This window comes from Callionymus lyra, chromosome 17 (genome assembly GCF_982586985.1).
Source record: "Callionymus lyra chromosome 17, fCalLyr1.hap1.1, whole genome shotgun sequence".
Taxonomy (NCBI): domain Eukaryota; kingdom Metazoa; phylum Chordata; class Actinopteri; order Syngnathiformes; family Callionymidae; genus Callionymus; species Callionymus lyra.
The window spans coordinates 1441370-1454587 of record NC_141834.1 but is presented as its reverse complement, the minus strand read 5'-3'; the positions used below and the strand labels follow the sequence as shown (position 1 = coordinate 1454587).

The window sequence follows — 13218 nt, the reverse complement described above, 5'->3', positions numbered from 1 at the left end:
GGAAAAATATTCAATTTTACGTAAGGTGTTGGAGAACTTTCCCTAAGAGAACACTAAGGTTGTAAAAGCAAAGTTCAGTTATCATGACTATTAGGGAAACAGGTAAATTTGGAGGTGGCTTTGTAGATCGACACATTCTAAAAAGATGGGGAACTAGAAAGCAACATGAATGTTTACCTTAACATAAACCTGCCCTGTGTGAGGCTTGAACTCACGACCTTCAGATTATGAGACTGACGCGCTGCCTACTGCGCCAACAAGGCTTGGTGTGCTGAGCTGACAATGAGTCAAAGATACGTCTGTTTGTAAGATGGTGAAAGGGTTTAAAAGCGTGATTGAATGGGTACTTTGGTGAACCAACAAAAAAATGACAGACTGCTGGTCAGTAAGAGGAAAAATATTCAATTTCACAAACCAAAAAAGGTGTTGGAGAACTTTCCCTAGGAGAACACTAAGGTTGTAAAAGCAAAGTTCAGTTATCATGACTATTAGGGAAACAGGTAAATTTGGAGGTGGCTTTGTAGATCGACACATTCTAAAAAGATAGGCAACTAGAAAGCAAAATGAATGTTGACCTTAACATAAACTTGCCCTGTGTGAGGCTTGAACTCACGACCTTCAGATTATGAGACTGACGCGCTGCCTACTGCGCCAACAAGGCTTGGCATGCTCACCTGACAATTAGTCAAAGGTACGTCTGTTTGTAAGGTGGTGAAAGGGTTTAAAAGCGTGATTGAATGGGTACTTTGGTGAACCAACAAAAAAATGACAGACTGCTGGTCAGCAAGAGGAAAAATATTCAATTTTACGAACTAAATAAGGTGTTGTAGAACATTCCCTAGAAGAACAATAAGGCTTTGTAAATCGAAAGATTCCAAAAAGATAGGTGATTCGAAAGCAAAACAATGTTTGCCACTAGTAAAAAGGTGCCCTGTGTGAGGCTTGAACTCACGACCCTCAGATTATGAGACTGACGCGCTGCCTACTGCGCCAATAAGGCTTGGCATGCTGACCTGACAATGAGTCAAAGGTACGTCTGTTTGTAAGGTGGTGAAAGGGTTTAAAAGCGTGATTGAATGGGTACTTTGGTGAACCAACAAAAAATGACAGATTGCTGGTCAGCAAGAGGAAAAATATTCAATTTCAAAAACCAAAAAAGGTGTTGGAGAACTTTCCCTAGGAGAACACTAAGGTTGTAAAAGCAAAGTTCAGTTATCATGACTATTAGGGAAACAGGTAAATTTGGAGGTGGCTTTGTAGATCGACACATTCTAAAAAGATAGGCAACTAGAAAGCAAAATGAATGATAATGAGTCAAAGGTACGTCTGTTTGTAAGGTGGTGAAAGGGTTTAAAAGCGTGATTGAATGGGTACTTTGGTGAACCAACAAAAAAAATGACAGACTGCTGGTCAGCAAGAGGAAAAATATTCAATTTTACGAACTAAATAAGGTGTTGTAGAACATTCCCTAGAAGAACAATAAGGCTTTGTAAATCGAAAGATTCCAAAAAGATAGGTGATTCGAAAGCAAAACAATGTTTGCCACTAGTAAAAAGGTGCCCTGTGTGAGGTTCGAACTCACGACCTTCAGATTATGAGACTGACGCGCTGCCTACTGCGCCAACAAGGCTTGGTGTGCTGACCTGATAATGAGTCAAAGGTACGTCTGTTTGTAAGGTGGTGAAAGGGTTTAAAAGCGTGATTGAATGGGTACTTTGGTGAACCAACAAAAAAAATGACAGACTGCTGGTCAGCAAGAGGAAAAATATTCAATTTCACAAACCAAAAAAGGTGTTGGAGAACTTTCCCTAGGAGAACACTAAGGTTGTAAAAGCAAAGTTCAGTTATCATGACTATTAGGGAAACAGGTAAATTTGGAGGTGGCTTTGTAGATCGACACATTCTAAAAAGATAGGCAACTAGAAAGCAAAATGAATGTTGACCTTAACATAAACCTGCCCTGTGTGAGGCTTGAACTCACGACCTTCAGATTATGAGACTGACGTGCTGCCTACTGCGCCAACAAGGCTTGGTGTGCTGACCTGATAATGAGTCAAAGGTACGTCTGTTTGTAAGGTGGTGAAAGGGTTTAAAAGCGTGATTGAATGGGTACTTTGGTGAACCAACAAAAAAATGACAGACTGCTGGTCAGCAAGAGGAAAAATATTCAATTTCACAAACCAAAAAAGGTGTTGGAGAACTTTCCCTAGGAGAACACTAAGGTTGTAAAAGCAAAGTTCAGTTATCATGACTATTAGGGAAACAGGTAAATTTGGAGGTGGCTTTGTAGATCGACACATTCTAAAAAGATAGGCAACTAGAAAGCAAAATGAATGTTGACCTTAACATAAACCTGACCTGTGTGAGGCTTGAACTCACGACCTTCAGATTATGAGACTGACGCGCTGCCTACTGCGCCAACAAGGCTTGGCGTGCTGAGCCGACAATGAGTCAAAGGTACGTCTGTTTGTAAGGTGGTGAAAGGGTTTAAAAGCGTGATTGAATGGGTACTTTGGTGAACCAACAAAAAAAATGACAGACTGCTGGTCAGCAAGAGGAAAAATATTCAATTTTACGAACTAAATAAGGTGTTGTAGAACATTCCCTAGAAGAACAATAAGGCTTTGTAAATCGAAAGATTCCAAAAAGATAGGTGATTCGAAAGCAAAACAATGTTTGCCACTAGTAAAAAGGTGCCCTGTGTGAGGTTCGAACTCACGACCTTCAGATTATGAGACTGACGCGCTGCCTACTGCGCCAACAAGGCTTGGTGTGCTGACCTGATAATGAGTCAAAGGTACGTCTGTTTGTAAGGTGGTGAAAGGGTTTAAAAGCGTGATTGAATGGGTACTTTGGTGAACCAACAAAAAAATGACAGACTGCTGGTCAGCAAGAGGAAAAATATTCAATTTTACGAACTAAATAAGGTGTTGTAGAACATTCCCTAGAAGAACAATAAGGCTTTGTAAATCGAAAGATTCCAAAAAGATAGGTGATTCGAAAGCAAAACAATGTTTGCCACTAGTAAAAAGGTGCCCTGTGTGAGGCTTGAACTCACGACCTTCAGATTATGAGACTGACGCGCTGCCTACTGCGCCAACAAGGCTTGGTGTGCTGACCTGACAATGAGTCAAAGTTACGTCTGTTTGTAAGGTTGTGAAGGTTCAAAAGCGTGATTGAATGGGTACTTTGGTGAACCAACTAAAAAAGGAGAGACTGCTGGTCAGCAAGAGGAGAAATATTACATTTTACGTAAGGTGTTGGAGAACTTTCCCTAAGAGAACACTAAGGTTGTAAAAGCAAAGTTCAGTTATCATGACAATTAGGGAAACAGGTAAATTTGGAGGTGGCTTTGTAGATCGACACATTCTTAAAAGATAGGCAACTAGAAAGCAACATGAATATTGACCTTAACATAAACCTGCCCTGTGTGAGGCTTGAACTCACGACCTTCAGATTATGAGACTGACGTGCTGCCTACTGCGCCAACAAGGCTTGGTGTGCTGACCTGATAATGAGTCAAAGGTACGTCTGTTTGTAAGGTGGTGAAAGGGTTTAAAAGCGTGATTGAATGGGTACTTTGGTGAACCAACAAAAAAATGACAGACTGCTGGTCAGCAAGAGGAAAAATATTCAATTTTACGAACTAAATAAGGTGTTGTAGAACATTCCCTAGAAGAACAATAAGGCTTTGCAAATCGAAAGATTCCAAAAAGATAGGTGATTCGAAAGCAAAACAATGTTTGCCACTAGTAAAAAGGTGCCCTGTGTGAGGTTTGAACTCACGACCTTCAGATTATGAGACTGACGCGCTGCCTACTGCGCCAATAAGGCTTGGTGTGCTGACCTGATAATGAGTCAAAGGTACGTCTGTTTGTAAGGTGGTGAAAGGGTTTAAAAGCGTGATTGAATGGGTACTTTGGTGAACCAACAAAAAAAATGACAGACTGCTGGTCAGCAAGAGGAAAAATATTCAATTTCACAAACCAAAAAAGGTGTTGGAGAACTTTCCCTAGGAGAACACTAAGGTTGTAAAAGCAAAGTTCAGTTATCATGACTATTAGGGAAACAGGTAAATTTGGAGGTGGCTTTGTAGATCGACACATTCTAAAAAGATAGGCAACTAGAAAGCAAAATGAATGTTGACCTTAACATAAAGCTGCCCTGTGTGAGGCTTGAACTCACGACCTTCAGATTATGAGACTGACGCGCTGCCTACTGCGCCAACAAGGCTTGGCGTGCTGACCTGACAATGAGTCAAAGTTACGTCTGTTTGTAAGGTTGTGAAGGTTTAAAAGCGTGATTGAATGGGTACTTTGGTGAACCAACTAAAAAAGGAGAGACTGCTGGTCAGCAAAAGGAAAAATATTCAATTTTACGTAAGGTGTTGGAGAACTTTCCCTAAGAGAACACTAAGGTTGTAAAAGCAAAGTTCAGTGATCATGACTATTAGGGAAACAGGTAAATTTGGAGGTGGCTTTGTATATCGACACATTCTTAAAAGATAGGCATCTAGAAAGCAAAATGAATGTTGATTTTAACATAAACCAGCCCTGTGTGAGGCTTGAACTCACGACCTTCAGATTATGAGACTGACGCGCTGCCTACTGCGCCAACAAGGCTTGGCATGCTCACCTGACAATTAGTCAAAGGTACGTCTGTTTGTAAGGTGGTGAAAGGGTTTAAAAGCGTGATTGAATGGGTACTTTGGTGAACCAACAAAAAAATGACAGACTACTAATCAGCAAGAGGGAAAATATTCAATTTTACGAACTAAATAAGGTGTTGTAGAACATTCCCTAGAAGAACAATAAGGCTTTGTAAATCGAAAGATTCCAAAAAGATAGGTGATTCGAAAGCAAAACAATGTTTGCCACTAGTAAAAAGGTGCCCTGTGTGAGGTTCGAACTCACGACCTTCAGATTATGAGACTGAAGCGCTGCCTACTGCGCCAACAAGGCTTGGTGTGCTGACCTGATAATGAGTCAAAGGTACGTCTGTTTGTAAGGTGGTGAAAGGGTTTAAAAGCGTGATTGAATGGGTACTTTGGTGAACCAACAAAAAAAATGACAGACTGCTGGTCAGCAAGAGGAAAAATATTCAATTTCACAAACCAAAAAAGGTGTTGGAGAACTTTCCCTAGGAGAACACTAAGGTTGTAAAAGCAAAGTTCAGTTATCATGACTATTAGGGAAACAGGTAAATTTGGAGGTGGCTTTGTAGATCGACACATTCTAAAAAGATGGGGAACTAGAAAGCAACATGAATGTTTACCTTAACATAAACCTGCCCTGAGTGAGGCTTGAACTCACGACCTTCAGATTATGAGACTGACGCGCTGCCTACTGCGCCAACAAGGCTTGGTGTGCTGAGCTGACAATGAGTCAAAGACACGTCTGTTTGTAAGATGGTGAAAGGGTTTAAAAGCGTGATTGAATGGGTACTTTGGTGAACCAACAAAAAAATGACAGACTGCTGGTCAGTAAGAGGAAAAATATTCAATTTCACAAACCAAAAAAGGTGTTGGAGAACTTTCCCTAGGAGAACACTAAGGTTGTAAAAGCAAAGTTCAGTTATCATGACTATTAGGGAAACAGGTAAATTTGGAGGTGGCTTTGTAGATCGACACATTCTAAAAAGATAGGCAACTAGAAAGCAAAATGAATGTTGACCTTAACATAAACTTGCCCTGTGTGAGGCTTGAACTCACGACCTTCAGATTATGAGACTGACGCGCTGCCTACTGCGCCAACAAGGCTTGGCATGCTGACCTGACAATTAGTCAAAGGTACGTCTGTTTGTAAGGTGGTGAAAGGGTTTAAAAGCGTGATTGAATGGGTACTTTGGTGAACCAACAAAAAAATGACAGACTGCTGGTCAGCAAGAGGAAAAATATTCAATTTTACGAACTAAATAAGGTGTTGTAGAACATTCCCTAGAAGAACAATAAGGCTTTGTAAATCGAAAGATTCCAAAAAGATAGGTGATTCGAAAGCAAAACAATGTTTGCCACTAGTAAAAAGGTGCCCTGTGTGAGGCTTGAACTCACGACCTTCAGATTATGAGACTGACGCGCTGCCTACTGCGCCAATAAGGCTTGGCATGCTGACCTGACAATGAGTCAAAGGTACGTCTGTTTGTAAGGTGGTGAAAGGGTTTAAAAGCGTGATTGAATGGGTACTTTGGTGAACCAACAAAAAAAATGACAGATTGCTGGTCAGCAAGAGGAAAAATATTCAATTTCAAAAACCAAAAAAGGTGTTGGAGAACTTTCCCTAGGAGAACACTAAGGTTGTAAAAGCAAAGTTCAGTTATCATGACTATTAGGGAAACAGGTAAATTTGGAGGTGGCTTTGTAGATCGACACATTCTAAAAAGATAGGCAACTAGAAAGCAAAATGAATGATAATGAGTCAAAGGTACGTCTGTTTGTAAGGTGGTGAAAGGGTTTAAAAGCGTGATTGAATGGGTACTTTGGTGAACCAACAAAAAAAATGACAGACTGCTGGTCAGCAAGAGGAAAAATATTCAATTTTACGAACTAAATAAGGTGTTGTAGAACATTCCCTAGAAGAACAATAAGGCTTTGTAAATCGAAAGATTCCAAAAAGATAGGTGATTCGAAAGCAAAACAATGTTTGCCACTAGTAAAAATGTGCCCTGTGTGAGGTTCGAACTCACGACCTTCAGATTATGAGACTGACGCGCTGCCTACTGCGCCAACAAGGCTTGGTGTGCTGACCTGATAATGAGTCAAAGGTACGTCTGTTTGTAAGGTGGTGAAAGGGTTTAAAAGCGTGATTGAATGGGTACTTTGGTGAACCAACAAAAAAAATGACAGACTGCTGGTCAGCAAGAGGAAAAATATTCAATTTCACAAACCAAAAAAGGTGTTGGAGAACTTTCCCTAGGAGAACACTAAGGTTGTAAAAGCAAAGTTCAGTTATCATGACTATTAGGGAAACAGGTAAATTTGGAGGTGGCTTTGTAGATCGACACATTCTAAAAAGATAGGCAACTAGAAAGCAAAATGAATGTTGACCTTAACATAAACCTGCCCTGTGTGAGGCTTGAACTCACAACCTTCAGATTATGAGACTGACGTGCTGCCTACTGCGCCAACAAGGCTTGGTGTGCTGACCTGATAATGAGTCAAAGGTACGTCTGTTTGTAAGGTGGTGAAAGGGTTTAAAAGCGTGATTGAATGGGTACTTTGGTGAACCAACAAAAAAATGACAGACTGCTGGTCAGCAAGAGGAAAAATATTCAATTTCACAAACCAAAAAAGGTGTTGGAGAACTTTCCCTAGGAGAACACTAAGGTTGTAAAAGCAAAGTTCAGTTATCATGACTATTAGGGAAACAGGTAAATTTGGAGGTGGCTTTGTAGATCGACACATTCTAAAAAGATAGGCAACTAGAAAGCAAAATGAATGTTGACCTTAACATAAACCTGACCTGTGTGAGGCTTGAACTCACGACCTTCAGATTATGAGACTGACGCGCTGCCTACTGCGCCAACAAGGCTTGGCGTGCTGAGGCGACAATGAGTCAAAGGTACGTCTGTTTGTAAGGTGGTGAAAGGGTTTAAAAGCGTGATTGAATGGGTACTTTGGTGAACCAACAAAAAAAATGACAGACTGCTGGTCAGCAAGAGGAAAAATATTCAATTTTACGAACTAAATAAGGTGTTGTAGAACATTCCCTAGAAGAACAATAAGGCTTTGTAAATCGAAAGATTCCAAAAAGATAGGTGATTCGAAAGCAAAACAATGTTTGCCACTAGTAAAAAGGTGCCCTGTGTGAGGTTCGAACTCACGACCTTCAGATTATGAGACTGACGCGCTGCCTACTGCGCCAATAAGGCTTGGTGTGCTGACCTGATAATGAGTCAAAGGTACGTCTGTTTGTAAGGTGGTGAAAGGGTTTAAAAGCGTGATTGAATGGGTACTTTGGTGAACCAACAAAAAAAATGACAGACTGCTGGTCAGCAAGAGGAAAAATATTCAATTTCACAAACCAAAAAAGGTGTTGGAGAACTTTCCCTAGGAGAACACTAAGGTTGTAAAAGCAAAGTTCAGTTATCATGACTATTAGGGAAACAGGTAAATTTGGAGGTGGCTTTGTAGATCGACACATTCTAAAAAGATGGGGAACTAGAAAGCAACATGAATGTTTACCTTAACATAAACCTGCCCTGAGTGAGGCTTGAACTCACGACCTTCAGATTATGAGACTGTCATGCTGCCTACTGCGCCAACAAGGCTTGGTGTGCTGAGCTGACAATGAGTCAAAGACACGTCTGTTTGTAAGATGGTGAAAGGGTTTAAAAGCGTGATTGAATGGGTACTTTGGTGAACCAACAAAAAAATGACAGACTGCTGGTCAGTAAGAGGAAAAATATTCAATTTCACAAACCAAAAAAGGTGTTGGAGAACTTTCCCTAGGAGAACACTAAGGTTGTAAAAGCAAAGTTCAGTTATCATGACTATTAGGGAAACAGGTAAATTTGGAGGTGGCTTTGTAGATCGACACATTCTAAAAAGATAGGCAACTAGAAAGCAAAATGAATGTTGACCTTAACATAAACTTGCCCTGTGTGAGGCTTGAACTCACAACCTTCAGATTATGAGACTGACGTGCTGCCTACTGCGCCAACAAGGCTTGGTGTGCTGACCTGATAATGAGTCAAAGGTACGTCTGTTTGTAAGGTGGTGAAAGGGTTTAAAAGCGTGATTGAATGGGTACTTTGGTGAACCAACAAAAAAATGACAGACTGCTGGTCAGCAAGAGGAAAAATATTCAATTTCACAAACCAAAAAAGGTGTTGGAGAACTTTCCCTAGGAGAACACTAAGGTTGTAAAAGCAAAGTTCAGTTATCATGACTATTAGGGAAACAGGTAAATTTGGAGGTGGCTTTGTAGATCGACACATTCTAAAAAGATAGGCAACTAGAAAGCAAAATGAATGTTGACCTTAACATAAACCTGACCTGTGTGAGGCTTGAACTCACGACCTTCAGATTATGAGACTGACGCGCTGCCTACTGCGCCAACAAGGCTTGGCGTGCTGAGCCGACAATGAGTCAAAGGTACGTCTGTTTGTAAGGTGGTGAAAGGGTTTAAAAGCGTGATTGAATGGGTACTTTGGTGAACCAACAAAAAAAATTACAGACTGCTGGTCAGCAAGAGGAAAAATATTCAATTTTACGAACTAAATAAGGTGTTGTAGAACATTCCCTAGAAGAACAATAAGGCTTTGTAAATCGAAAGATTCCAAAAAGATAGGTGATTCGAAAGCAAAACAATGTTTGCCACTAGTAAAAAGGTGCCCTGTGTGAGGTTCGAACTCACGACCTTCAGATTATGAGACTGACGCGCTGCCTACTGCGCCAACAAGGCTTGGTGTGCTGACCTGATAATGAGTCAAAGGTACGTCTGTTTGTAAGGTGGTGAAAGGGTTTAAAAGCGTGATTGAATGGGTACTTTGGTGAACCAACAAAAAAATGACAGACTGCTGGTCAGCAAGAGGAAAAATATTCAATTTTACGAACTAAATAAGGTGTTGTAGAACATTCCCTAGAAGAACAATAAGGCTTTGTAAATCGAAAGATTCCAAAAAGATAGGTGATTCGAAAGCAAAACAATGTTTGCCACTAGTAAAAAGGTGCCCTGTGTGAGGCTTGAACTCACGACCTTCAGATTATGAGACTGACGCGCTGCCTACTGCGCCAACAAGGCTTGGTGTGCTGACCTGACAATGAGTCAAAGTTACGTCTGTTTGTAAGGTTGTGAAGGTTCAAAAGCGTGATTGAATGGGTACTTTGGTGAACCAACTAAAAAAGGAGAGACTGCTGGTCAGCAAGAGGAGAAATATTACATTTTACGTAAGGTGTTGGAGAACTTTCCCTAAGAGAACACTAAGGTTGTAAAAGCAAAGTTCAGTTATCATGACAATTAGGGAAACAGGTAAATTTGGAGGTGGCTTTGTAGATCGACACATTCTTAAAAGATAGGCAACTAGAAAGCAACATGAATATTGACCTTAACATAAACCTGCCCTGTGTGAGGCTTGAACTCACGACCTTCAGATTATGAGACTGACGTGCTGCCTACTGCGCCAACAAGGCTTGGTGTGCTGACCTGATAATGAGTCAAAGGTACGTCTGTTTGTAAGGTGGTGAAAGGGTTTAAAAGCGTGATTGAATGGGTACTTTGGTGAACCAACAAAAAAATGACAGACTGCTGGTCAGCAAGAGGAAAAATATTCAATTTTACGAACTAAATAAGGTGTTGTAGAACATTCCCTAGAAGAACAATAAGGCTTTGCAAATCGAAAGATTCCAAAAAGATAGGTGATTCGAAAGCAAAACAATGTTTGCCACTAGTAAAAAGGTGCCCTGTGTGAGGTTCGAACTCACGACCTTCAGATTATGAGACTGACGCGCTGCCTACTGCGCCAATAAGGCTTGGTGTGCTGACCTGATAATGAGTCAAAGGTACGTCTGTTTGTAAGGTGGTGAAAGGGTTTAAAAGCGTGATTGAATGGGTACTTTGGTGAACCAACAAAAAAAATGACAGACTGCTGGTCAGCAAGAGGAAAAATATTCAATTTCACAAACCAAAAAAGGTGTTGGAGAACTTTCCCTAGGAGAACACTAAGGTTGTAAAAGCAAAGTTCAGTTATCATGACTATTAGGGAAACAGGTAAATTTGGAGGTGGCTTTGTAGATCGACACATTCTAAAAAGATAGGCAACTAGAAAGCAAAATGAATGTTGACCTTAACATAAAGCTGCCCTGTGTGAGGCTTGAACTCACGACCTTCAGATTATGAGACTGACGCGCTGCCTACTGCGCCAACAAGGCTTGGCGTGCTGACCTGACAATGAGTCAAAGTTACGTCTGTTTGTAAGGTTGTGAAGGTTTAAAAGCGTGATTGAATGGGTACTTTGATGAACCAACTAAAAAAGGAGAGACTGCTGGTCAGCAAAAGGAAAAATATTCAATTTTACGTAAGGTGTTGGAGAACTTTCCCTAAGAGAACACTAAGGTTGTAAAAGCAAAGTTCAGTGGTCATGACTATTAGGGAAACAGGTAAATTTGGAGGTGGCTTTGTATATCGACACATTCTTAAAAGATAGGCATCTAGAAAGCAAAATGAATGTTGATTTTAACATAAACCTGCCCTGTGTGAGGCTTGAACTCACGACCTTCAGATTATGAGACTGACGCGCTGCCTACTGCGCCAACAAGGCTTGGCATGCTCACCTGACAATTAGTCAAAGGTACGTCTGTTTGTAAGGTGGTGAAAGGGTTTAAAAGCGTGATTGAATGGGTACTTTGGTGAACCAACAAAAAAATGACAGACTACTAATCAGCAAGAGGGAAAATATTCAATTTTACGAACTAAATAAGGTGTTGTAGAACATTCCCTAGAAGAACAATAAGGCTTTGTAAATCGAAAGATTCCAAAAAGATAGGTGATTCGAAAGCAAAACAATGTTTGCCACTAGTAAAAAGGTGCCCTGTGTGAGGTTCGAACTCACGACCTTCAGATTATGAGACTGACGCGCTGCCTACTGCGCCAACAAGGCTTGGTGTGCTGACCTGATAATGAGTCAAAGGTACGTCTGTTTGTAAGGTGGTGAAAGGGTTTAAAAGCGTGATTGAATGGGTACTTTGGTGAACCAACAAAAAAAATGACAGACTGCTGGTCAGCAAGAGGAAAAATATTCAATTTCACAAACCAAAAAAGGTGTTGGAGAACTTTCCCTAGGAGAACACTAAGGTTGTAAAAGCAAAGTTCAGTTATCATGACTATTAGGGAAACAGGTAAATTTGGAGGTGGCTTTGTAGATCGACACATTCTAAAAAGATGGGGAACTAGAAAGCAACATGAATGTTTACCTTAACATAAACCTGCCCTGAGTGAGGCTTGAACTCACGACCTTCAGATTATGAGACTGACGCGCTGCCTACTGCGCCAACAAGGCTTGGTGTGCTGAGCTGACAATGAGTCAAAGACACGTCTGTTTGTAAGATGGTGAAAGGGTTTAAAAGCGTGATTGAATGGGTACTTTGGTGAACCAACAAAAAAATGACAGACTGCTGGTCAGTAAGAGGAAAAATATTCAATTTCACAAACCAAAAAAGGTGTTGGAGAACTTTCCCTAGGAGAACACTAAGGTTGTAAAAGCAAAGTTCAGTTATCATGACTATTAGGGAAACAGGTAAATTTGGAGGTGGCTTTGTAGATCGACACATTCTAAAAAGATAGGCAACTAGAAAGCAAAATGAATGTTGACCTTAACATAAACTTGCCCTGTGTGAGGCTTGAACTCACGACCTTCAGATTATGAGACTGACGCGCTGCCTACTGCGCCAACAAGGCTTGGCATGCTGACCTGACAATTAGTCAAAGGTACGTCTGTTTGTAAGGTGGTGAAAGGGTTTAAAAGCGTGATTGAATGGGTACTTTGGTGAACCAACAAAAAAAATGACAGACTGCCGGTCAGCAAGAGGAAAAATATTCAATTTTACGAAACTAAATAAGGTGTTGGAGAACTTTCCCTAGAAGAACACTAAGGTTGTAAAAGCAAAGTTCAGTTAATATGACTATTAGGGAAACAGGTAAATTTGGAGGTGGCTTTGTAGATCGACACATTCTAAAATGATAGGCAACTAGAAAGCAAGATGAATGTTGACCTTAACATAAACCTGCCCTGTGTGAGGCTTGAACTCACGACCTTTTGATTATGAGACTGATGCGCTGCCTACTGCGCCAACAAGGCTTGGCGTGCTGAGCTGACAATGAGTCAAAGGTACGTCTGTTTGTAAGGTGGTGAAAGGGTTTAAAAGCGTGATTGAATGGGTACTTTGGTGAACCAACAAAAAAATGACAGACTGCTGGTCAGCAAGAGGAAAAATATTCAATTTTACGAACTAAATAAGGTGTTGTAGAACATTCCCTAGAAGAACAATAAGGCTTTGTAAATCGAAAGATTCCAAAAAGATAGGTGATTCGAAAGCAAAACAATGTTTGCCACTAGTAAAAAGGTGCCCTGTGTGAGGTTCGAACTCACGACCTTCAGATTATGAGACTGACGCGCTGCCTACTGCGCCAACAAGGCTTGGTGTGCTGACCTGATAATGAGTCAAAGGTACGTCTGTTTGTAAGGTGGTGAAAGGGTTTAAAAGCGTGATTGAATGGGTACTTT

The 13218-nt window shown here is 40.7% G+C and overlaps 19 non-coding genes across 19 annotated transcripts; all 19 read right to left on the bottom strand.

Annotated features, from left to right (window-relative positions):
* Positions 1 to 190: 190 nt before the first annotated feature.
* Positions 191 to 263, bottom strand: trnam-cau (transfer RNA methionine (anticodon CAU)). The gene has a single exon. It is a non-coding gene; the product is annotated as a tRNA-Met (tRNA).
* Positions 264 to 588: 325 nt separating this feature from the next.
* trnam-cau (transfer RNA methionine (anticodon CAU)) lies at positions 589 to 661 on the bottom strand. The gene has a single exon. It is a non-coding gene; the product is annotated as a tRNA-Met (tRNA).
* Positions 662 to 1557: 896 nt separating this feature from the next.
* Positions 1558 to 1630, bottom strand: trnam-cau (transfer RNA methionine (anticodon CAU)). Its single transcript has one exon. It is a non-coding gene; the product is annotated as a tRNA-Met (tRNA).
* Positions 1631 to 2694: 1064 nt separating this feature from the next.
* Positions 2695 to 2767, bottom strand: trnam-cau (transfer RNA methionine (anticodon CAU)). Its single transcript has one exon. It is a non-coding gene; the product is annotated as a tRNA-Met (tRNA).
* Positions 2768 to 3033: 266 nt separating this feature from the next.
* trnam-cau (transfer RNA methionine (anticodon CAU)) lies at positions 3034 to 3106 on the bottom strand. The gene has a single exon. It is a non-coding gene; the product is annotated as a tRNA-Met (tRNA).
* A 1054-nt stretch (positions 3107 to 4160) lies between these two features.
* trnam-cau (transfer RNA methionine (anticodon CAU)) lies at positions 4161 to 4233 on the bottom strand. Its single transcript has one exon. It is a non-coding gene; the product is annotated as a tRNA-Met (tRNA).
* A 316-nt stretch (positions 4234 to 4549) lies between these two features.
* trnam-cau (transfer RNA methionine (anticodon CAU)) lies at positions 4550 to 4622 on the bottom strand. The gene has a single exon. It is a non-coding gene; the product is annotated as a tRNA-Met (tRNA).
* A 266-nt stretch (positions 4623 to 4888) lies between these two features.
* On the bottom strand, positions 4889 to 4961 carry trnam-cau (transfer RNA methionine (anticodon CAU)). The gene has a single exon. It is a non-coding gene; the product is annotated as a tRNA-Met (tRNA).
* A 724-nt stretch (positions 4962 to 5685) lies between these two features.
* trnam-cau (transfer RNA methionine (anticodon CAU)) lies at positions 5686 to 5758 on the bottom strand. The gene has a single exon. It is a non-coding gene; the product is annotated as a tRNA-Met (tRNA).
* An 898-nt stretch (positions 5759 to 6656) lies between these two features.
* On the bottom strand, positions 6657 to 6729 carry trnam-cau (transfer RNA methionine (anticodon CAU)). Its single transcript has one exon. It is a non-coding gene; the product is annotated as a tRNA-Met (tRNA).
* A 1064-nt stretch (positions 6730 to 7793) lies between these two features.
* Positions 7794 to 7866, bottom strand: trnam-cau (transfer RNA methionine (anticodon CAU)). Its single transcript has one exon. It is a non-coding gene; the product is annotated as a tRNA-Met (tRNA).
* Positions 7867 to 9328: 1462 nt separating this feature from the next.
* trnam-cau (transfer RNA methionine (anticodon CAU)) lies at positions 9329 to 9401 on the bottom strand. Its single transcript has one exon. It is a non-coding gene; the product is annotated as a tRNA-Met (tRNA).
* Positions 9402 to 9667: 266 nt separating this feature from the next.
* On the bottom strand, positions 9668 to 9740 carry trnam-cau (transfer RNA methionine (anticodon CAU)). Its single transcript has one exon. It is a non-coding gene; the product is annotated as a tRNA-Met (tRNA).
* Positions 9741 to 10395: 655 nt separating this feature from the next.
* On the bottom strand, positions 10396 to 10468 carry trnam-cau (transfer RNA methionine (anticodon CAU)). Its single transcript has one exon. It is a non-coding gene; the product is annotated as a tRNA-Met (tRNA).
* A 326-nt stretch (positions 10469 to 10794) lies between these two features.
* Positions 10795 to 10867, bottom strand: trnam-cau (transfer RNA methionine (anticodon CAU)). The gene has a single exon. It is a non-coding gene; the product is annotated as a tRNA-Met (tRNA).
* A 316-nt stretch (positions 10868 to 11183) lies between these two features.
* On the bottom strand, positions 11184 to 11256 carry trnam-cau (transfer RNA methionine (anticodon CAU)). Its single transcript has one exon. It is a non-coding gene; the product is annotated as a tRNA-Met (tRNA).
* A 266-nt stretch (positions 11257 to 11522) lies between these two features.
* On the bottom strand, positions 11523 to 11595 carry trnam-cau (transfer RNA methionine (anticodon CAU)). Its single transcript has one exon. It is a non-coding gene; the product is annotated as a tRNA-Met (tRNA).
* Positions 11596 to 12319: 724 nt separating this feature from the next.
* trnam-cau (transfer RNA methionine (anticodon CAU)) lies at positions 12320 to 12392 on the bottom strand. The gene has a single exon. It is a non-coding gene; the product is annotated as a tRNA-Met (tRNA).
* A 666-nt stretch (positions 12393 to 13058) lies between these two features.
* Positions 13059 to 13131, bottom strand: trnam-cau (transfer RNA methionine (anticodon CAU)). Its single transcript has one exon. It is a non-coding gene; the product is annotated as a tRNA-Met (tRNA).
* Positions 13132 to 13218: the final 87 nt, after the last annotated feature.